The sequence below is a fragment of the Acinonyx jubatus genome, chromosome A1, assembly GCF_027475565.1.
Source record: "Acinonyx jubatus isolate Ajub_Pintada_27869175 chromosome A1, VMU_Ajub_asm_v1.0, whole genome shotgun sequence".
NCBI lineage: Eukaryota > Metazoa > Chordata > Mammalia > Carnivora > Felidae > Acinonyx > Acinonyx jubatus.
Genome location: NC_069380.1, coordinates 62,419,600 through 62,444,723, shown reverse-complemented (window position 1 = coordinate 62,444,723; position 25,124 = coordinate 62,419,600). Strand labels below are relative to the sequence as shown.

The following is a 25,124-nucleotide window of genomic DNA, read 5'->3' as shown; positions in this document are numbered from 1 at the left end:
CAAGCAGGGTGGGGGCAGAGAGAGAGGGAGACACAGAATTGAAGCAGGCTCCAGGCTCCGATCTGTCAGCACAGAGCCCGACGCAGGGCTCCAACTCACAAGCTGTGAGATCGTGACCTGAGCCGAAGTCGGACGCTTAACCGAATGAGCCACCCAGGCACCTCTACAGATAATATATTTTTAATTAAACAGTTAAAGGTGATGTATCATAATTACAGTAAAGTATTTTACTCATTTTTCACTTAATTTATGCAACATCAAAATTAGAAATACCTTATGTTTAATTTCTTGTTTTTAACTTAATTCAGTAGTTCTTTACCTGGCTGTACTTTACAATTACCCATAGAGTCTTTAAAACATGCAAATGCCTGGCCCTTACTTGAAAATATTCTAACTTAATTGGTCAGAAGTGGGACTGGAACATCATTTTTTAATAAATTTCCAGGTCATGCCTACGCTAAGTCAGAACTGACAAGCTCTGGTACTTAGTGTTTGCATTAGATAAAAGTGTTTGATTAATCAGTACCTTTAGCTGGTTAATCTTGATAGGTGCTTGTGCAGGTATCCATCCATATTACATATTTGCATTATTAATACACACAGAGAAACCATGCAAAACTGACCCAGGGTATTTTAAATCCTTCACCCAAGAGTCATGGTCATAAAAGTTAAAAAAACAATAATAAGCAAAAACTTCAGAAATAATGTTGAAAAACCTATGAACTTTAACTGTAGCAACCTTGGTTTATAAGGCACATTGGAAGCTAGCATCCTGTTATATTTTTGCTATTTGGGGTTGCAATATAATTTAAGAAATCTATTTAACAATGGAAAATCATTCCAAATATGGATTGTGTTTGAAAAATTGTCTGTAGTGGACACATTCAGATGTAAGTTGAATTTTTTTCTCAATCATTTAGCAGTGAGAAAAGGATATATACAAAGATCATCTGGGTCATCTATAAGATCTTTTTTAAAAATTTAATTTATTTTTTTAATTTACATCCACGTTAGTTAGCATATAGTGCAACAATGATTTCAGGAGTAGATTCCTTATTGCCCCTTACCCATTTAGCCCATCCTCCCTCCCACAACCCCTCAGTCATCTATAATATCTTAAAAATAATAAAAGACAGACAACAAACAGATCTCTGGTAGGAGTAATTACTGAATGCTAATGCTTTCAATGAATTTTTATTTAATTTCCTAAAAGCTTCTTAGGTTTTCTTTATATTTCTTGCTTTCAAACATAGGCTTTAACTTCAATTTATATCAGAGGAAACAAGTTGATTCAGCCAATCATCTAAGTCTGTTCGGGTAGCTCATAGTTCCATAATCAACTTAAGATATTGATTATACAATTACCTCTTTAAGATTGGTTAAAATAACACAGATTTCACAATTGTCATGTTATTTTACATAACTACACTTGAGTACTTAACATTCAGGCCTAATACCTTCTATGTATATAAAGGTTACGAAGAATTATTTTAATGTTATGGAAACTGTAATTGGTTATGTGAATTATAATCATATATACATAATTTGCCTTTCTGAAGTTACTTTAATGTGAATAGATGAGAATCTGTTTAGAGTGAAGGTTTGTATTTCTGTATTGCTGTATTTCTGTAAGTGTCTAACAAATAGAGAAATTGATACCGTTACAAAAACACAGAAGTATTATTTAAGTGAGACTTCCACTAACGGGGATACATTTTTGGAAAATCTTGCAAACCAATGCACTTTTGTTCTCCTAAATGACAGTTAATTAAGCTATTTCAATATGCACTCCATAAATTTCAATGTGTTAGTTTATTTTTCATATAACAATGTTCAAAACAAGGGGGTATATTACAAAGTTTGACCACGTAAAACCAAAACTGAATTGGAACAAAAGATGACATTTCTGTCTGAAATGATAAAAGTGTAAGGGCTGATTAAAAACATTACAGAGACTGAGTATAGGCTGTAAATTACAATCGTCCAAAGAGAAATCAGTACCCACCCGAGGCTCAGAAATCCTCCTTGAGAATGTGAATGATTTTCTTTGTTTTCTGAGAATATGTGCATGATGGCATTGTTGGTGGTAGGAAGACCAGCTATGACTGACACATTTGTTTATAAAAATTTCCCCAAATTATGTAGGTATAAACTTAAAAGCAAATGATATTAGATTAGCTATACATACTTAGATGTTCCCAGTGCTGAAATTTGCTTGCAAAATACTTAGAGCAAATTGTTCCTGGCTGGGAGGTAGCTGTTATGGGGAGCTGCAAGTTAAATTAATCCAAGAGAGAATTTAAAGCAAGTCAAGATAGGATGGGATGATGGAAGCTGAAGTTTACGAGCCATAAAAGTCCATGCAGGATATCAAAATAAGGAGGAAGACAGCTCAAAGGATAAGAATGGGGGATGGAAAATAACCTAGAAATGTTGACGCTAAAAATATTCTATTTTTTCATCTAAGAGGTGTTGGTTATTTGGGTGTAAAAAAAGTCATTGTTGCACACTTAGATTAGTGAATTTTATGCTCTTCATTCTATGTAGATTTTCTCTCAATATCAAAAAACAATACAGACAGCAATGACAACAAGGAGGAAGGAATCAGTGTTAAGAACCCAGGGCAAACAGAAGAGCAGGGATTAACGAGACCCATAGAAAGATGGTGTGGTTAAATACCTGCGTATTGTCTGTTGCTGGCTTTTGTGTGTTGTCTAAATGATTACACATGGATGTGCCAGTTGCAATTAAAGAGTAATGGACAGAATGGATAAATCACTCATAGGTTATATTTAAAAAACTATTAATGCTTAACATTAGCCAGAGGAGTTGGCTTTTATAATATCAAATATTCAAGAAAATACTAACCTCTAGCATTAGCTAAGAGAATTCCCTTTTTCAATATTAAATGTTTAAGAGATGACTAATGTCTTACATTATCTGGGCGAGCTGACTATTTTAATGGGCATTGTTTAGACCCACATCTAATATTAGCTGTAGCAGCTGGTTATTCCAATACCCAGTGTTCAAGAAAGATTAATGCCTAATATTGGCAAAAAGAATGAGATATTTTGAAGTCTAATGTATGTTCATCTAAAATAATTGCCATAGAGTATGTGCTCAAAAATTGTTTGTTGAATTAATCAATGAATGTGAAAGTCCTTTCTGCAGAATCATGAATGCAGTTTCCCTTTTATGAATGTATCCTTAGAGACATACTTAATAAATAAGTCTTGTAATTCTATCTGAAAAGGGAGACAGACTTATTTTGGTTTTATTTACACTTACATAGTATTATAAACAGGGACTTAGTTGAAGCCTTAGTAGGAACCAGTGAGATGCTAGAGATGGGAAGGGACTGGCATTAAGAAACGATGGAGACATTGATACTAGATACTAGAGTCTGTCAAGATTATCAGGGTTTTAAGTTATGAAATCAGATGCGAGTTGGGACTGGGGGATTAAACATTGATAATGGGGGGTGTGAAGGGACTGTAGTCGAAATGGCGGGCAGGCAGCAAGTTATAAACAGGAGAGGCTGATCAGGATTAACCAGCTAACTCAGGATCAGAGAAACAAAGGTGAAGTGCTGAATCAGCCACTGATATCATGAATGGATTTTGGGAAGACACATTTTATCTGGGATGGTCCAGTGATTCCCACAGAACCTGTGGCCCCCAGGTGAAAGTTCTCTGTCTTAAAGAGCATTAGAGCATTAGATATTGCTTTCTTCTGCCATCAAGGAATCCTTAGATATTATTTGATGTCATTCTCTGATAACAGAATTAACTCTCTACAAGTGGGCAAGTAAGGGAATTCAGCAGTGGGCTAGATAGGTTGATCCAATTTCCTGGGAACTCCATGCTGTATCACATACCCTGGACATAAAACCAAAGTAGAGGTGGAATAGATATAAGTTTCTAGCAGACCAAGTTTTGACTGGAATTCTGAAAGAGCTTCAACAGGTTATAGCATCTGGTATTTGACTATTAACCAGCTGAAGAGACCATTAATATAATGATTCATTCACATGGATTGGCCAGTGAGGGTTTATGATCCCTTTCTATAACCTAGAAGCTGATGCAATTGGTGGTGGTGAATCACATTTGGATTTGTCTGCTTAAGAACATTCAAGTGACCACCAATCATTATCTGTGAATATGCTCTCTAGCTCATCAAACTGGGGTCATGGCATATGCAAATAAGATACTAGGATTAGAAGAGGTCCCCATTCCCCTCAAAAGGCTGTGGTTCCCTGTGGAACTTTGGAAAGCAAATGAGGACTACAGCTAGAAAAAAATCAGTGCAAAGCACCAGTAATCACCACACTGCCTGGTAAAACTCATACAGGCACAGAATTCTGTCCCAAATGAGAGTTTCTTCAATATTTCCTTCTCAGGGAGTATACTAATCTGGCAGTGCTGAATCAACAGGAGACAGCTGGTAGATAAAGGTTAGACTGACAGTGCCCCAAGAAACAGAAGGTGGGTAGATTCTAAGACAAACCCCCCTGAGGGCCAGCTTTTACGGAGTTCCCCTGGGTGGGCACTGCAGCTCTGATCCTGGAGGCAGAAACCCTCTCCAGTGTCTTTTAATCTTCTTGAGTAAGATGAACTATTGCATTTCAGCAGAACTTCATGGGTGTACTATCATATTTGATGTATTTTAGGGCACAAACAGTATCAGCTAAACTAGATTCAGAGATTTAGCATTTTAAAACACTTCATATACTTTTCATTTTCATTTTGACTTGTTAGGAATATCCTGTGTCTTTATCACCTAAAAACTGCCAAGCTAGGTTGAACAGTATTGCTGATTTTATAAGGGATTACTAGTCATTTGGAATTAGTCAACATGAATGTATTAAAGAAAATTAAATAATTTAAATCCGAACATTTCCAAGGCACCAAATCCTCCTTTGGAAAACCTTTAAAAGAAATAATAATAAATTAATAAGTAAAAATTAATAAAATAATAAATAAAAGGTACTTTAAAGATTTTATTTTTTTAAGTAATCTCTACACCCAACATGGGACTAGAACTCACAACCCCAAGATCAAGAGTTGCATACTCTACTGACAGAGCCAGCCAGGCACCCCATAAATTATAAAAATGTACGTAAAAAAAATCTTACTCTCTTCGGTTGCATCAGGTTCAATGAATGCAAAGTTGCTATCGTTCTGATTGCTAGGAGAAGAAACAAGAGACAAGAATTATTCTCATATTGCCAGTTCGAGACAATAGAAAATTGAGAGTAAATATAGATTAAGTAATCCCTTTAGAGTTCTCCTGAAGTCTCAAAGGCATATCACGACTTTCTCAGCTGCTCTATAAAATAGCTTGCATTTGCATAGCTATTTATTAAAGTACAAACAACATATACTGATGTTTAAAGAATGGAATTTACAGGGTCACCTGAGTGGCTCAGTCAGTTGAGCATCTGACTCTTGATTTCAGCTCAGGTCATGATCTCACTGTTTGTGGGATTGAGCCCCATGTTGGGCACAGCGCAGAGCCTGATTGGGGTTCTCACTCTCTTTCTCTCTCTGCTCCTCCCCTGCTCATGTGTACACACACACTCTCTCTCTCTCTCTCTCCTCCTCTAAATAAATAAATTAATTAATTAAAAAAAAGAAGAATGGAATTTAGAGCAATAAAAATCCATCTCAGGGGTCCCAACTGTCCTGTATACTAGCCTGAAACCATGGACACCCTTCTACCTACCAATTTCTTCATCTTTAAAAGAAAAATATTAATAATATCTATTTTACCAGGTTGTTTTTAAGAATTTTTTAAATATATATATTTTTTATTTCAGAGAGAGAAAAGAGAGAGCATGAGTTGAGGAGAGGGGAGACAGAGAGACAGAATCCCAAGCAAGCTCCATGCTCAGCACAAAGCCCACATTGGGGCTTGATCCCACGACTCTAGGATCATGACCTGAGCTCAATCAACTGAACCACTCAGGTGACCTTACCAGGTTGTTTTTAAGAATTAAATGAGATAATATATGTAAATGGTTGAAGGTCATAAATGACATACAAGGACTCAATAAATACTAGTTATTGTTATTATTAACAATATAATAACGTTGAAATATATTTATGATAAGATTATTTGCCAACATCTAAGTTCTTATTGTCACAAAGATACTAAATTATATTATTATATCTATTGATCCAGCTTCTCAACATGTTCTATTATAAGAGTAAATTATAATTGAAGAAACTGTGATAATTTTTGAACCATAAAAGTGGCCATTTTACTATCAAAGTATCTGAAATTCTCTCTGCATAGAATCTTCTACATACCACACACATCCTTATATGTGCAGGATATATATATAAAACCAGGTAGGTTGTGTGTTCATAAAGCAAGATCAAGAATACATATGATCCTTGCTTGCCATGCAAAGAGAGTGCAAAGGAGAGGAGAAACTTACTTTCTTCCGAAGTCTTTTCTCCTTGGTTTAAGATTCATGGGAATGGAAAATAACTGCCAGTTGCCTCTAAATTGTTACATTTGCTCTGAATTGAACTTGATGTTGTCTCCTTTGGAGCATGATAGAAAAAAAATTTTTATTTGATGGGCCAAATCCAATGTTCAAGAATGAATGAATGAATGAATGAGTTCATTTATTCAGTCAACAAATAATTCTTGAGTAAGATACAGAAATGTATAACACAGAGAGCTTGTTTTCAAGAACTACCCTTAGAGTGGACATGTGTACAAGTATTGTGTGGGAAAATAGCCAGCACAATGCCTTGCAGTGAGAAGATCCTGGATACAGGGTTTCTTTGTATGTGTCTATACGTTTTCAAAATAAATATACAAAAAGTGAATCTTCACTGATATGCCTGTACCATTTCAGTATTGTTTGTACAGAGGACTGAGGTTAAGAGAGTTGCCAGTATTTGCTGAATGGGTAAAGGGAAAGCAAGAGGAGGGCATGACTGGTTATTTCTCTCCTTATTTAGTTAAGAGCAAGGGCTTACCCAAAATTCTCTTAAGGCTCTTTTGCCAGGACCTCTGAACCCTTCTATCTCCACCCCAAGAATTAAAGTTAAGTATTGTTTTTCCTTGTTCTTTGCAGAATGCATTTAAAGCTGCAAATTCCCCTAATCTTTTCCTGGCTCTACTTTTTTTTAAGCACTCATCATCTTACAACACCCAATTTAATTTATTTTCTTATTATGTCCATTGTTTATTTCTGGGTCTCCCTACTTGAATATAAGATCTCTAAGGGGAGCCATATTTTCTTAGTTTCTTCATAACCCAAAGATTATGGTTCTTTGATCTTTTTATTAATTCCAATTTTGTTTTACTCAAAGTCATTTTCACTCTAGTCTCCCCAACACCTTTTGCACCCATTGCTCTGCCAAACTGGAAACATAGAGGCACACTGGAGAAAAACAACAACAGAAAACAAAAATTCCAAATGTTATTTACAGTTAAATCTTCTTAAATCCAATTCACTTTAACAGTGTAGGTGTGTGCATGAAAGAAAAAGACTACTATTTCTAAGATTCTAGCCTCATCTTGGGAGACATGAATGTATTGTTATTCATGGTAGGTGCAAAAAAAAATGGCAACACCTTAGTTAATTGGCGTAATTATACGTAATTGTCCCTTTAGCTGTCATTCTCTGATTTTCCAAGGATTAATTTATTTACGCAATGAAACAATCAGAGAAAGGCTGACCCTGATTGAATGCAGAAATCTGGATCAATGAACTCTTTAACTTGCCTCTTTGTATTGGAAGAGCCTCTAATTAAATATTTTTAGAAATCTACCTCTTTTACCATTCAAAAACCTTTAAATAGTCTTCTAAAATGAACTGTGTATATAATCGGTGATCTTTGTAAATCTTGCTTACAAACCATTGGTAACACAGGCCATCAACCACAGTGTCAATACATTTTGAAAGAGGCTTTAGAAAATGTCAACTCTACAATTCTCTTTAGTAGCTTACACTGACAGAAACATATAATCTTTCTTTAAGAGTCCAAAACTGTAGAAACTAAGTTCAGAAGCATACTTTGGAAGGCACCCAATCATTAGGGCTGACTCCTAATTCCTAGCATAGAAGGTATACCACAAAACCATCTCACTAAAGAACCAGGGAAAATTCAGGAATTACATTTAAAGCTAGGAAAAAACACTTTTATTTTATTTTGATTTAGAAAGCCCATATAAATAGGCATGTGCATATTTTTGGTATGTTAGTTAAATTAGAACTTTCTGACAGAAAAGGTTAAATGACAAATATTTTAAAAACAAAATTGATGGTATAAAAATCTGTAATAAATGTTATTAAAAATAATTGAATGATTGAAAAGAACTTTAAAAAATAATTCTACTTTAAGGAGGTAATGATAAACCTGTAAAAGTGACATTGCCTCAGTCAAAATTTGTGGAATTATTTTTTTCTTAGATTAAAAATGCAGTTAGTGTAACTTAAAAGCAAAAGGAAGAAAATAGGAAGCTTGAGAAATGCTTAAGAATTATTGAATAAATGGGATGATGAACATTTAACTGTACTTGCCATGAACTGGCATGGCCTGAGGCTGAAGTCTTCCTACCCCTGATTTATGGGGAAGAGTTTCAGTCAAACTATATAGGAGTAGAGAGCTTTACATTTTTGTTTTTAATTTAAATCCAAGTTGGTTAACATATAGTATAATAATGATTTCAGGAATAGGAGAGCTTTTCATTTTGGGGGGTTTGTTTGCTTCAATATTTGCTTCTAATTTTGGGGGGAAACATGGTGTCAGTGGCTTGTGGGTTATAGTTGACTAGGTGCCTGTTCATAAGGGTGTGTCTCCAACTATTCTATTAAGAATAACCTCTTTGGCTGGACCTAAAATGAGATCAGTACTCCTCTAGAAGTTATATATAGCATGCTCCTTTTCCATTGAAAACTTATACTTTAACAAGTATGCCAAAAATACACACACCTACACACACATACATACACACATACACAGACTGACTTTCTAGATCAAAATAAAATAAAGGTGCTTTTGAGTTTTAGATACAGCTTGTGAAGTCACCCTGCTTCTTTGGTAGGGATAATTTTACATATATCTTGGGTACAAGGAACTAAGCTCTAAAGATAAGAGATCCCTACCATTAATCACACCTTTTTGGGTGAGAGATTATCTCCATAATATTTCTATTAAAATCCATATGCTATCATCATAGGGTAGTACACTAACTCACAAGCACATGCTACATCTTCATGTTATTGACATTAATGTATTCATGCTGATATACTTTGTTAACCTTTAACCTATTCACCTGGCAAAGACAGAATCTGAGGAGCTAAAACGGAATAGCTAAGCTTTGATGTGGGAGAACTTTGAGGAGGAAAATTTTGGATGTAAAAGTTAAGGGCATTTGACCATCCAGGAAGCATATTAAAATATTGATCAGGGGATTGAAAGAAGTAATAAATGATAAGGGTGATAAAAATAATGGTTTTTGAAAGAGAAGAGATGGAGGGCAAAACAGATGAAACAAAATTTGTCTGTATCATGGTTTGCCTATGGTCAGCTTGCAAATTTGAGTTGGGGACAGGATAGATCTAATATTGCTGCCCCAGACCTAGAACCTCTTTGTTTTTGTTTGTTTGTTTGTTATTTTGATGGTTATTTACTTTTGAAGGAGAGAGAGACAGAGCGTGAGTGGGGGAGGTGCAGAGAGAGAGGGAGACACAGAATCAGGCTCCAGGCTCTGGGCTGTCAGCACAGAGCCCGATGCTGGGCTCCAACCCATGCACCGTGAGATCATGACCTGAGCTGAAGCTGGACACAACTGATGGAGCCATCTAGGCGTCCCATTGAACCTCTTTGTTTTAAGCCAAGAGATTCTAATACAATTTTGTTTTAAAAATTATGTTTGTAAAGAATACCATTATTACAACTTTCTCTGTGTCACTTAATAAGGTAACAATGCTAAAATGTTAATATTCTATTTGAGATGAACTTTTCTAGTAGTTAATGAGGTTAAGTGACAGAACAGTTAACTTGAACATATGTTTTCTCATTTCAGTGCATTAACCCAAACTCTCTCTTCCCTCTGTAAAACACACTGACCCAAAGCCACAGAGTATTCACTAGAGCTAACAGGCTTCCTTCCAGTTTAAGTTCTACATATCTGCTCCCACCAGTCAGTGTTGGGGGCTTGCCAAAAATCAGTTGTGTTTGTTTCCAAACCAATTTATGCTAGTTGTTATTGTAATTATGTAATGGCATTAAATGTTACATAAACTAATGAAATAAGAATTGGAAGGGAAAATGGTTGTTTCTAGGAAAACTAAGTTGAATGCTTTAGAAAGACTCCCTGCAGACAATATGATTTTTTTTTTAAAACGCTGCTAACTTAGATGTGGGTGAAAAACTATAAAAGATTATGAAGAAAATAACCCAAAAATCTAATAAAGATTCTCATGTTATTTTGCTAATGTTTTATGATTTTTCCCCTTTTCTACAGAAACCAATATTAGAAATCTCAGAAGATGCATTGGGATATGGTTCATATGGGAAGAACATGATCTAATCAATAAAATTGTGATCAGTGAAACTGTATTTGAAGAAAATGCCTTAACAACACTGCCTGGAGATTTCAAAGTAAAATACACTCTTAGGTATTCTGTGCTAAAGTGTTCTAAGTATGTAATGTTAAAACAGTTAGAATGCAAGTTAACCATTTTGCATTTGCTTTTCTATTAATGCACACTATTGGTATCAAGTTGCTAATTGACATGCCACAATTTTTGTGAAGCCTAATTCCAAGGGTGCACTGTAAAACACTGATTACTGTAGCAGTTAGCAAGTTTGTTTGTAATATGCGATGTTTCAAAGGGAGTTAGATTGAATTAGGCTTATAACACAGTGACCAATTCTTTACAGTATTTCCTAAAATTGAGGTCAGTTTATGAGACCTGGTGCATGTCAGGTTGAAGGGATGAAATGGAGTGCTCAGGTGGTAAGGGGCCTGTGCTTAAATGGTTGTTATGGACTAAATGTGTCTCCCCAAATTCATATCTTAAAATTCTAACCCCCAGTGAGAGTGAGATGGTATTAGGAGGCAGGGCCTTTGGGAGGTGATTGGGTCATGAGGGGGCCCTCATGAATGGGATTGGAATTATATATGACCTATTTTACCTATCTTATTTATACTGGCTTCTATTAAAAATATGGATATGGGCTCATGGGAGTGATTCAAGCAGGTGGACTTTTTCATGTTTATCTTGATAAAGTTTGATTAGCCATTGTTCTACAGTCTACAAAAATAGAAACACGAAGGGGAATTTGAATAGCTTTGGATGCTCCTGGAGGAAGGGAAATGATCAGGCTTGTTTTAAGAAAAGGCTGAGTATAGTTACCATCAATAGATGTATGTTTTCAATTCATCCCAAGCTCTGTTGGCCTACTTACAGTAAGGAGGAGGGAGAGAATCAAACTGTGATTACATGTTCGGTATGTGCATCAGTCACCTTTGGGGGTGAGGAGATTTTCTCTGGAACCACACACAGTTGGTTGTGGGCACTACTGATAAAGAGTATGTGCACCATTCACATGTAAAATAACTATACTCCATCATAACACTTACCAGTGATTTCCATTCTGAGATAAGGATCTTGTTAGAAATCAGTGGAAAAATCAGACTGAATAAGGCTAGATTAATAATTGAGGCTTTCTCCCGGTTCAATCAGTATTTAAGATTGTTTATAGTTCTCCTGGGAATAAAAAAAAAAAAAAAAAAAAAAGAACTAACCCTAATGCTAATACCAAAACAAGAGAAAACAAAACAGGAACAACCTTGGCAATTAGGTGAAGGATGCTTAAACATTTTGTTCACTATCATTACACAGCCTTTCGTGAAGTATAACTTTTTAAGAATTACTATCAAATATTCACATACCACTTACGTTTCTATAGGTGCTCCACAAATATCAAGTCATTTAATCCTCATTAAAATTCTCTGAGGTAGTTTCTAGTATTGTTATGGTTTCCATTTTACAGATGAGGAAACTGAGGCACAGGGAGGTTAACTATCTTTTCTGAAGTCACACAGTAAGCTGTGGAGCCAGGACTCACATTCGAGCAGTGTGGCTATGGAGTCGGTGCTCCAAGCCTCTATGTGGTGCTGTCTCTCTAGTAAAGGATATGATTGTCATAGCTGCTGTTGAGACCCACACTTTCTTGCTGCCATCTTGGCTCCATTTAGATGATAGATAGGTCCGGGGAAGCCAGAGGAATCAGAAGAGGAATGTAATATTTCGTGGATGTATGCATTTGGCCACACCCTTGAAATGATTATTCTGGCTAAAAGGGACAACTAGGAGCCTTTCTTCCTTATTTTTCCTCCTAAAACATAATGAGAAACCAGGAACTACTGTAGTTTAACTCAGCTCACTTTTAAAATCTGTGGACCCACACATTTGCCTGTATACCCAATAGTGCCTCTTTCTCTGGCCTGTAACTATCCATGATCTCATGTCAGAGAAGGATGTGGAACCCAATTCCTGCAATATGGCTGGGATAAGAGAGCCTGTTTCCTAAGGCTCGTGTGTACTTCCAATCCAGATACATGATCATATCACATGTAGGTAATGAGTGTATTGCTGCATCCTTCCTATTGTTTATAATTGATAGCTCATTCTTATCCCTACTTCATTATGTAAATACTCAAAGGACTAGACTGTATAGCAAAAGATTTGTGGGTGTCCATGTGGGTGTCTAAACCTTAAATATTTTAATTTAAAACAAACAAATGTGTTTTTCCATTAACAGACCAAACAGTGGTGTTAATCCTATCAGATACATGGCTTCTGCTTTATTTAGATGCTTTTGAATTTTGGTTTTCTGTTTGTTTTGTTCACGGCTTTATTTGGAAAGTTGGTGCCTGGCACACTGTAGGTGCTTAGTAAATAACTGCTCAAGGTGTGAATAAATGTGATGATGGGCTCTTCAATTTGAAAGAAAAAATGTTCACGTGTACATATTAACGCCGTTATAGAGGGTGCAGTGGGAGATTGGTGGGGATGAAGGAAAGGAGCACGAAGAGAATGTTATTCTTTTAAGTAGATGACATAATTGGGGGAATGACTTTTTTATATTCTCCCTGCCCCAACCATTCAGACACTTATCCTCAGGGAGTATCATCGCTCTCAGCTTCTTCTGTCCTTTTCTTGGCTGAGATCCCTTGTAATTTTGTTGAGAATGACTGCCCTAAACTCTCATCTGTATTGTAATTTCGTCCTGACAAATTCAGATATAATTCCTTGTCCATTAAGATTAATACTTGTCTTGGTTCACTCTGCACCCTAACATACACACTTTTTTGCATGTTTGCTTGTTTATTGGTTTGGGGAAGACAAAAAGTTAGTTAAAAAGCTCTTTGAAATCAATCAGAAAGTCAGTAGCAATTTGCCAACCAGTTATGTGACTAAATTTAATTTCTTTTCCCCTTCTTTTCCTTGTTTCATTGTGAAATACGTGACATATGTAAATCTCAAAAACCGAGTGAGGTTGTGAAAACCCAAACCAAAAACCAAAAACCAAAACCAAAGTGAAACAAAAAAAACCCCAAAACAAAAAACAAAACAAACAAACAAAATACATAAAGACAAAAAACTGAGCACTTGTGTATCCACCACCCACAATGAAAAACAAAACATGGTAGGCATCTTAGAAATCACCTGAATGCAAATGATCTTAACCTTGCATCCCTTTCCCTCATTCCTAGAGGTGGTGCTAATCACCTGAATTTGGTGCTAATCATTGCCTTGCTTTTCTTTGTAATTTTACCACATTTGAATGTGTTCCCAAACAATGTGTATGTGGTTTGCCTGTTTTTGAAATTAAAGTCAATGGAATCATATTGTATTCTTCCATTACTTAAATTTTCATTTAATATTTGTTTTTTTAAAATAATTTTTCTGGTTGATGCCCATTACTGTAGTTCATTGATTTTCCACTCCATAAAATGTTCCAGTGTCTAAGTATGCCACAATTTATTTATTTTATCCATTGTCATTGGAGTTTTCGAATTATTTACAGTTTTGTTTGTTTGTTTTTTGCTACTGTGGACAATATAGCTATGAACTTGGGCATGCATCCCAGTGCACAGGAGGAGGAATTTTGCCAGACTAGAGTATTTTATACACAGGAATGGCCATACGGTATGCATATATTCAACTTTACCAAGTAAAGTAAAATTACTTTTCTCCATTGGATTTAGCAGTTTACACTCCTGCCAGCTGTGTGTGGATGTTTAAATTCAGCTTTTCAAAACAAGACAGGCATGTATAGATTTATCTGTATCTTGAATTGCTGTGGAATCGCTGCAATTGGAAGAAAAAAGCAGCTTGATCTTCTTTTTCTTTAAATCTTATATTCTCCATAGGAAGGGGAGAGCCAGAGAATACATAAAATTGTGTTTATGCTAATCTAACATGGTGATTAAATAAAAAGAAATTAAAGTAGTAGAAAAAGAGAAAAAGGAAAAGAATACATTTTTCGATCTTCTTAATTACATCTTTGAACTTAATGGTTGAGTGTTGAATTGCTGAATTGTTGAATATATGGTATACCATATGTATGATAACGTACCTCAAGGTTACTTTGTCCCTATTTTATAAGAACTGTACGAGCTTAAAAGTGATATTTGACTACAGAGTTTTGGAGAAAATATTACTATTTTTCTTTGCTGTCAGAAGACTGCCAAACATTTTCTAATTTAAAAGTTTCTTGAAGGGGCGCCTGGGTGGCTCAGTTGGTTGAGCGGCTGACTTCGGCTCAGGTCATGATCTCGCGGTCCGTGAGTTCGAGCCCCGCGTCGGGCTCTGTGCTGACAGCTCAGAGCCTGGAGCCTGTTTCAGATTCTGTGTCTCCCTCTCTCTGACCCTCCCCCGTTCCTGCTCTGCCTCTCTCTGTCTCAAAAATAAATAAATGTTAAAAAATAAATAAAAAAAATAAAAGTTTCTTGAAATAACGTTCCTTCGATTCTGTGAATTACTTTTGATATTTTGTGCTTTGAAAAATGAAACTATATGCAAGTTCTACATTTTTAAGGCACAAACAAGTTTTATTTCTTCATTATTCCAAACTGTGTTAATTCAATGTTTTTTAAAGTTTTTGGGGCAAAGTTACTTATTTGCCAAATGTGAAAAAGACACTTCATTCGGAAGAGTCTAGATTTAATTGCCCTATCAAATGCTTCTAATTTCAAATTTCTGCTACATTTTAGGTTTATAACTTTTTGATCCAAATTTCCCAACTAGCAAAAATGAATGATTCCAAGAAATACAGAACCTATGAGAAAATGACAAAGAAAATATTTTATATGACCAAGTCGAAATCAACAAAATGTATTCTGTTGTAAACATATCGCAATTGTTCATTTTTACCACATATTATTAAATGATGCTGTTTCTACAATAAAAATACTGCAAAAAGTTACGATTAAAATATTAAGCAAATATTTCATTAGTTATTAGTTATGAAGAGAGTACTTAACCAATTCAACCACTTCACCCAAATATTTCATGTATATATAAATCTGAAATTCAGCATGAATTTATGTTTTTGCTGCAGAATTTTGTAAAGAATGCAGAATATTTTTCCTGGGGAACATTGCTAACAATGAAAGGGAAATTGTTACCGTACTTAATATTTAAAATTTATATATAATCAGCCAATAAATGTTATTTTAGTAATTCAGTTTTGTTCTTTACTAATATATGTAATGGTATAAAGAAAATATGTTTGGTTTGACAAATACTTGTGAAATGACAGTTTCTTAGTGGAATCCAGGCTCACATTGTGACAATGAATCAAGACATAAGATCCTATTTAACACTTGTACTTCCAAGGGAAATAACGGATTTACTATGAGTTTTCTTTTACTTGTGCATTCTGTCCTTAGCTACAGCATGAACAACTTGACTATTTTAAGTAATCGAACAGCTGCTAATTAGTGGTTTTAATAGTCAAGGAAAGGGTGAAGCACGTTGTGCATATAAACCGAACCCAAGTGTTTTTTTCTGAATAGATTTGCACAAGAAAAAGCCTTTAAAAATTGCATTTGTCTTCATGATCTGTAGTAACATAACTATTCATATCTTAATTGCCATGTGCTTCCTAATTCATATCTTTCACAATGACCCCTATATATACTTTGAATAATTATTTAAAATTTTCTGACTTTAAAATAATTAGTAGTAGGCACATACAAAAGAAGGTGAGAATTAGATTATCCACCAGGAAAGCAAGCTAATTTTTTTTTAATCATTACATACCTATGTATGGGAATTAAATCCTAATGATTTCTCATTAAAAATTCTGCCAAAATTCCTCAAGTAATATTAAGAAAAACAGATGATAGTTGCAAAGTTTGTTTGCCCAGAACGATCAGAACTGACCTATTCAGAATTAATAATAATTCTGAAGTCTAGATAGCTTAAAAGACTGAAAAAATGTTTGTTTCAAGATGTGGTTTTCATCAGACATAGGTTCTGACACTAAATACATTAGCTTTAAAATTCTAAATGCCTTAAAAAATTGTATATAATATAAATAGCTGAGGGACTATACTGAGTATTTGTTGTCATTTTTTGTCAATTGCAAATATTGGTATTTACCTACAAACAGAAAACACGTTAAGTAACATCCTACATATCTATTTATTTAAGATTTGAAAATATTTTCTTAACTGTTTAAACAAAATCAAAATTTGCCATGGTGAAAATCTGCAACCTTTAAAAATGGTAAAAGAAAAAAAGGCGGTATCATCCAACATGAACAAACGCATTAACATTTTCTTTACCTGTCAATCTATAGGTAGGAGCGGGACACAGTCCCCCATTTGTCAGACTCGGATGAGAAGCGTCTGTAGAACATGGACCAGAGGATGGTTGAACAGCTAGCTCTCTTTACCAAATCCACCTGCATCCTCAGATTACTCTTGCTAAGTTTTTATTTTCAAATGTCTAAATGTCTTTGTTTTTAGCATGAACACGTGGAGTTATTTTCTTCCACTCAGTAGTAATAACCTTTGTTCTAAAAAATATTTACTATTCTCTGGCAGAGGACTTCAGTTCCCATCGTTTATACCACGTACCTCTCACTCCACGTCACACAGTCTGGGGCTCCCTGTTGTTTCTGACATGGCATTTGCAGCTTTACAGAGACACCACAGGAAATTGTCCTTCAAGGTTAAAACAGCATGATTAAAAAAAAAAAAAAAGGAACAAAACGTTATTTAGAAAAATTCCTGTCAAGAAATCTCGTATTAGATGCTTCACACATTTAGAGTCCCAGAATTTTTTAAGATATTTTATTTCAAATAATTTAGAAAACTCAAGTCTTACATCAAATGTTGCCATAATTGTAAATTGCTGCAAATAGAAGATTTATCCAGATGTGAAGGAAGTTATACTGAAGGAAAGAAAGGGGACCGACAGAAAATATGCTCTTCTTTCCTCTTCCTTATATAATTACATTTGTTCATACAAAGGAAGAGTCTGAAGACTACACATTTTACAATTATTTCTGATGTTGTTTACTAGACAAAGGATAATTATAAATTATTCAGTGGTATCAGCTTCTTTCTAAAATTTTTGTCACAGCCTCTCCAGTGGCGATTTTTAGTTTTATTGACACACACTTACCGTGACGCTCTCTGGTAGTGGTCGTTAGTGATCATGAGATGCTTATGTAGGGAGCCGAAGAGAGGGAAGGCACAGGATGCACATAACCCCCAAACTGGACAGTGAGTGCCATAACAATGGAAATTTAATTTTACCACTAATACCCAAAGAAGGATATAAAAAAAAATCCCACAGTTGATATTTATTGTTTAGAAAATACTTAAAATGACTTGGAAAATAGAGGAGGTTATCCATTATTCAAACGAAAGAGTATTCCTTTTTACTACCTGGATATTTTAGGCTGGAATAAATTTTGTGTTTTTTTGGCCTCGGGCACAATTTAAATACTTAGAACGGAGAGGGTGTACTCAGCAGACCTAAAGATTTAGGTAAGTTTGAAAGGCTATACGCATTGAGTCTGGATTTAAGGACATGACGTTAAAAATTATTTAAACAAGGAAAAAACCCAATGAGTCAGGGAATATAGCAGGTGTGTTAATACCTAGCAAATCTAATTAGCGTTTGTGAGTTGTCATATTTTACTTTTGTGTGCTTCATTAATTCTTCCTATGATAGATGCACATTAGGCATTAAAGAAAAAAACAGCCAGGGATCATTTTTATAAAGTTTAAATATATTCACAGCTAGACTTTTGAAAGTTTCCATGATAGGCACCACCTTTGTGCCCAGGCAGTTCGTGGTGTGTATGTTTGTGTGTGTATTGTGAATTCTGGAAGAAAATGGGGATTATCCAGAACTGCAGAAGAGAGAAAAGTAGCAGCTGTCCCAGCCGATTACAGATATGGCTAGATTTGTAGAGCACACTTTTAAATGTTTGCTGATAGACTCTTTTGTAATATGCAACATGTTTCTGGGTAATGGGACCCTAAGACAACTCTAGTCTAATTTCATTGTCAAAGCCACAGTAAGTTCCACAGTCCTAAACATGCATTTCTAAAATTTGAACATCAAATCCTCTGATATTCACTAGCTTTGAGACTCTGGTTAAGTGCATTAATGTCTCTGGGCCACCGTTTCCTCATTTATAAATTCGCAGTGATAGTAATGACTCAACTAATTTCACAGGATACTTGTGAACATCAAAAATGAGATGATATGTAGCATTCCTAAAATTCTAAAATACTATCGAATGAAAGGTGTTTTCCCTAACTACCTGGGACTCTGGGTTTCTAGGCATATTCTTCATAAGCATAATTTCTGTCCATCCGTTCCTCTCCTTCTCATTCCACTCCTGCTACGCCACACAGCTTCCTAGTGATGGTGTTCTTCCTAGTATCTCACTCAGGGCTTACACTTACAGCAGACACTTCAAAGATGTCTTTAATCGCTTGCAGTGCCAGTTATCAATTTATCGCCTCTCAACTCCAAATTCACCCTTTACTTCTGAGTGCCCATACTGAACAATACGTTTTTTCTTTCTAAGGAGCATGATGTAAATTTAGCCAGCAGAGTGGGAGAAACATTGCAGCAGGGAGTAGCTTTTCATGGCTCCTGTGTGTGTGGCTTTTCTTTCTCTTGCTTCTGCTGCAGGGTTAGTCAGTGGTTGTATGTGTGAAGACACGCGGTGGCACTTGGCCAGAGCCTGGACCCAGCGGGCATAGTTCCTTGGGAATCTTGCATCGCTGGCCATGGTGACCATCTTTCTGCAGCCCGCCAAGTGTGGGCACTGCATGCTCCATGCTTCTCTCCTACAGCCTCGTTCTTACCCCCTTTGCACAATCTCTGATAGCTGTGGCTCTCCTCACCCAGAAGGGTAATTTCTTATTTTCCTAGCAATGTGGACCTCTTCTGGCCCAGCAGTGCAGCAAACGTCCCTGCCAACCAGTGGGCTACAATCATGCCTTTTCCCGTTAGGTCTGAACCTCAGCCTTGGAAGGGAGAACTTCTTCCAAGTTTGCCTTTCCTTTTTTTTTTTTTTTTTTAAGTTTATTTAATTATTTTCAGAGAGACAGAGACTGCATTGGTGGGGGAGGGGCTGAAGAGGGAGATGGAGAATCACAAGCAGTCTCCATGCTGCCAGTTGTGGAGCCCATCACAGGGTTTGAACCTGAACGGTGAGATCATGACCTGAGCTGAAACCAAGAGTTGGATGCTTAACTCACACACCCAGGTGCCCCCCAAATTTGTCTTTCCTTAAGGACTTCCTCAACCTTAGAGTATCCTTTAGTATTCTCTTTACATCCTTTTCATAACTACTCTCCTACTATAACTTAATAATTCTTTATATTAAACATCCCGTTTAAATTACTGTGTGATTTTTGTCTCTTGATTGGACCCAGACTAACCCATTAGCTGCTAACATATCAAATAATCATGTCAAAAATCTATGATAGTCACAACAGTAACCTAGGTTATAATTACTATTTATACTATTAAAGTTTTTTAAAAAAACATTTATTTTTGAGAGACAGAGAGAGACAGAGCATGAGAGACAGAGTGCGAGTGGGGGAGAGGGGCAGAGAGAGAGGGAGACACAGAATCCGAAGCAGGCCCCAGGCTCCAAGTTGTCAGTCAGCACAGAGCCCGATGCGGGGCTCAAGCTCACAGACCTGAGCTGAAGTTGGAAGCTTAACTGACTGAGTCACTCAGGCGCCCTTATACTATTTTTAACATATTAATTAACTTAAGTCATTATGTTTTCTTCTGTTTACTAGCATCAGAGAAATAATTCATATAATGGCAATGGGCACTTGTGATGTACATAGCTGTAGTACTGTGGATATTGCTTTCAATTTTATCCAGATTTCTACTCTGCCTATAACTTCCATAAGACCAACATTATAAAACAACCAATAAATCATAATTATAAATGTTACTGTCTCAGCTAGTGAACTTTTAAAATTAGGAAACATGAAAAAGTACAATTCAATTTTCCTGTATAACGTTACATAACTAGGAAGTAGTTTTTCTTGATCTCCAATAGTAATTGCTTATCATTTTTACCATCTCTGTATTGAGGTAGCATTGAGTTCTGTTGTGCCAAACTTCTTGACTTTGACCAGAAAATAATGGCCCTACATGGGTAAAGCCTATGATGGGCCATTGCGCAGATAATAGGAAAATACTGTATGTCTTCATATCTAAGGTGCCATCAATTGTATGAAAAATAATTTATTTACTTAATGTATTATGATCTGAGGAAAAGTGCTAAAATTCTAAGACACTGTCAAATGTAAGGACCACGATGATTGAGAGATGTTAAAATGTGAAAAAAAAATGCCTCTAGAATCAATGAAGTACAGTACAACTCTAGGTAATTCTCAGGGCTGACTAGCCTTGATATTGCTGCCCTGCCATAATTAGCAATATTTCAGTTAAAAGAAAAGCAATTTTCTTTGTATGATTATAATATATATTGTACTTCTAAAATTAGAAGATTGTTTTGTACGACAGTTTAATAGTGTATACAGTTCAGGCATCATCAGACCATATCACATTTGAATACCCTGACTTTATCCATGATTGCAGAAACCCTGCATGGTTTTGGCTTCCATTGTCACATTGACCTGCCACAATTTCCAGTGAGTACCCTATGGCGATCGGCTGTTTACTAGTTGTAGGGCCATCAAGCCTATTCCCTTTCCTCCACTTGCTGCCAATCAGATGCTGATTCCATCGGGGTATTGTAGATCTTTGTGATTGTAGGTTCTCTGTGTGCTCACATTGTGAGATTCATGAAGTTTTGTTGTAGATGCTGTCAGCAGTTTTGGTTTTGCTATTCTTGTTTGCCTGTCTGGTCTGTTTTTATGGACAAATGAAGGAAGATTCCAAAACTACATCACTACTGTGAGAAACTTACCTGAATCCTTCAGGTTTTTTTTTAAACTGCCATTTCCAGCCCAAGAAATTAATCCATGGACAGCTAATGGGTACAGATCTACAATTTGAAAAGCAAGAGTCTAAGAAGTCCATGTTGTGTATCATGGAATTTGTTAAAATGCTGTATCTATATGCAAAAGATTGTGCTTGTGAGAATTTCTCTTTGGAGATGTTCTATTCAAGCGCCCCTCCCCAATTCTCATCCATATCTGATTTCCAAAAAAAAAAAAAAAAATTTGGAAAAGTGCTCCAAATGTAGATTATATCTAGATTAAACTGGACCAACAGAAATGTATACCTGCACTACATTGTTTTACAAATCCATCTATCTCCATAGAGCCTCTTTCATGGAGCATTTTTTGGTTTTTATGGTATAACTATTGCTTTACATTGAGGGATGTTAAAAGAAATAGCTGTATGTATGCTAAGGATATTCTTAAGGGATGCTTGCTATAATATTGTGTCCTCTTCACAAGTATCCATAGGAAAAATGTCTCTCATGTCTCATTATTAGGAATTGTCAAATGTCTTCATTATTATTTAAACAATACTGAAACAAATAGAATTTTCCGGGTGTAAATAATTACATAAAATACATGGCTGGTACTCAACTCTTAAAGGTCAATTAAAGTCAGAATTATTTTAATATTATGGCATGAAATAATACTTCTGTAAATTTGCCTGCTTACATATTACCACTCATCAATATTCTTTCTTCATTTATTCTTTTCCTTGTCTACTTGTGAGACTCTTCTGCTTGATGTTGATAATATAAACCTTGCAATGAAATACTAGAACATGAAGGGATAAGGTACTAGTTCCTTGCCATGGTGAAATATCTTTATGTTTTCCATTACATAAAATCTTGGCTATCCATCATGTCAAATGAGAGGACATACTTTCACTTCTATGTAGTACATTATTTCCCAGAAATAGGAATATTTCTTAAAGATATCTGAATGTTTCTTAACATCCTTTATTAGGCAATGTTTCTATTTTACTGTTTTTCAGATGCTTACATTTCAAAATATTTGGTTTCGAACACTTTTGCATTGAGCTAGTGAAAGCATTATCTGAATAAATATAAACAAAGTTGAAAGTTTGCATTTATTTTTCAGACTATCATTACAATTTTCCCTTCCGATTATGTTCTTTAAAGAACAAACACTTTGGTATTAATGAAACAAATGTCATTAGGAATTTGATGATGAAAGTAAAAAATTTATGAGATGTTTTGATTTTATAATGTACTATTGTAAGTCAAATAATGCAAGATTTCTAGAAGGCAAACATTGGTAATGAAGCTAATTTTAGAAGTATAATGTTATAATCATACAATTTTCTAGACTTTTCTGAGCCCTCTGAATGCCCACCTTAATGTATTACTATTCTACTCTGTAAGCAGCAATGATGTGGACACTGGTAAAAAATTTAGGAAAGAGTTCCAGACACTGGGATAGGAATTAGTAAGAGCTTGGAAAGGCTTCGGTTCTAGAGTGGACTGAATATTAGGCTGAACAAGAACTCAGAAACAGAGGCAAAGGCGGGTCCTACTCTATCAGACCTAAGGCACTGTTTAGCACTGGACTAGTGCCTATAATGATGAGTTTCAGAAAGTGTGGCTGGGGCCAAATAAATATCCACTGTCACAGATGCCTACAGATCCTCAGAATCTTGGGCTGGGGTATAACCTAGAGGTAGACATAAAATGAATTCAATTATGGGACAAAAGGTGTATAAGTTGGGAAATGTGTGAATTGGATAAATAGTACATTTGAAGTAGTGTGCCATTACCACATTTCCACAAAATGAATTATTAAAGGAGAAAAAATGAAATTATTATAGAAAACACAGGTAGCATTAAAGTGAGCATGATCCAAGAGTATAGGTAAGAGGGACAGGTTGTTTTTCTTTTAAAATTTTCTTCCCTTTAAAAACCTGCCTATTTCTCAGTTAAATGGCCTCTGCTTGACTCTGTAACTTTGGCTCCGGGAGTTGGCCTAGCGACTCGTTTTGTTTAGTTCCTGGGAGGAGAACAAAAGGTCCTTCTTCATGAAAATTCAGACCATCCAACTTTAGTACTGTCCTTAGTATTCTCCTTGTGTGAGCGCCTAGGCTGAGGAGTTTGGCTGATTTTCAGGGCACTGGAACTATAATAAATCTCAAATCTGGGATTAAGTATAGTTTAAGATTATTTACAAGAGTCAAGTGAATGTAAAGTCAAATAGACTAATTGTGAGAGCAAATCTAAAATACTTTGGTGAAGTCTCATAGAAGAAAAAACGGAGGGCAGCTCTTCAATGAACAAAACCTCTGTTGATAAAACCCCAAAGGGGCAGCACAAGCCTTATCTGATGGCAGCATTTTTGCCTCTCTGAAGATAATACTCTTTGACAGTGAAAACATACTTGCTACTGACTTAAAAGAAAAGATATGTACCTGTATTCATGGAAATACAGGTAAGTTCTCCTGGCAAGCTGTCTCTGAGTATGAAGGGAGAGTCCTTGGAAGCCAGGAATTTATAGGAAATAACAGGCTGAATAGGTTAATCTTCCACTTTACAAAAGATTTTGATCAATAAGAATTTTCTCAAAAATGATATTGCAGGTCTCCTGAAATTCAAATGAAACCCTAAAACATTAAAAGCATTTCCTTTCTCTCAGCAAATGATAGAGTTACACTGCAGAGAAGTCCCCAGAAATTCATATTCATATACCACCTTTACTTTGCAGGTAGAATAATGGCATAGCTTTCCTGTTGTCTTTCCTGTTACAATTATGCTTTACATTAGAATTATGAGGAAAATGATTATACTGCTTTATTTTTTTAATTAATGCACTTTTTAAAGATGTGGCATTAAATTCCATATTTTTATGGGTGCACTGTCTTTACAACTACAACAGAATGCTAAGTTTTATGAGGGCAGGGACTTTGTCTCTTTTGCTTGTAAATGCATTCCTTCTTTCTGAAATAGCACATGGCACATAGTAGGTACCAAATAAAGGAATGTATGGATGAGTGAATGAATGAATGTTCTAAGGAGCTTACTGGATGCTTGTTCTACAATCCTAAGAAGGAAAAATATATGATGCAGCACTGTGATGATAAGAAATAAATACTAAAAGAAACTGGTGGTCTTTCCTTTCCCTAGCAAGTTTATATACTATAAAACAAGAAATAGAATCCCAACTTTCTCCCATTTTTGGCTAATAATCAGCTAATATTTTAATGCGGAATGTATGTTAGGGCATGATATTAGAAGGGTAATGCTTTTCAATAGAGAGGGTATTAGTATAAAGAGTTCTAAACAGAAATACTCATTCAGTAGTTTGCAAACAGGACATTTCCCCAATACTTACAAAATCACAACAGAAAATCCACTTAATTTCTCTATGGAAAATTATTATAAGCAGGGAATAGTGAATCATATAGGACTCTAAGAAATTTGTTTATGTCATTTCTTATTTTTAGCTTAGGTTATTTAATTAATGAAATGGAGTTAATGACATAAAAACATTTCTGAATCTATACTGATACCTGATATTTGTACATATATTTTTAATATTGAAATCTATATTTATTATGGATAATGGTGAAATTTGGCTAAGGGCACATATTAGAGCAG

General features: G+C 35.5%; 1 long non-coding RNA gene across 1 annotated transcript; it reads right to left on the bottom strand.

The window, feature by feature from the left end:
- Positions 1-1,104: 1,104 nt before the first annotated feature.
- On the bottom strand, positions 1,105-24,373 carry LOC128314501 (uncharacterized). The gene is made up of 3 exons (XR_008296225.1): positions 17,131-24,373; positions 11,617-11,743; positions 1,105-6,551 (listed from the first exon to the last, which is right to left on the bottom strand). It is a non-coding gene; the product is annotated as an uncharacterized LOC128314501 (long non-coding RNA).
- Positions 24,374-25,124: the final 751 nt, after the last annotated feature.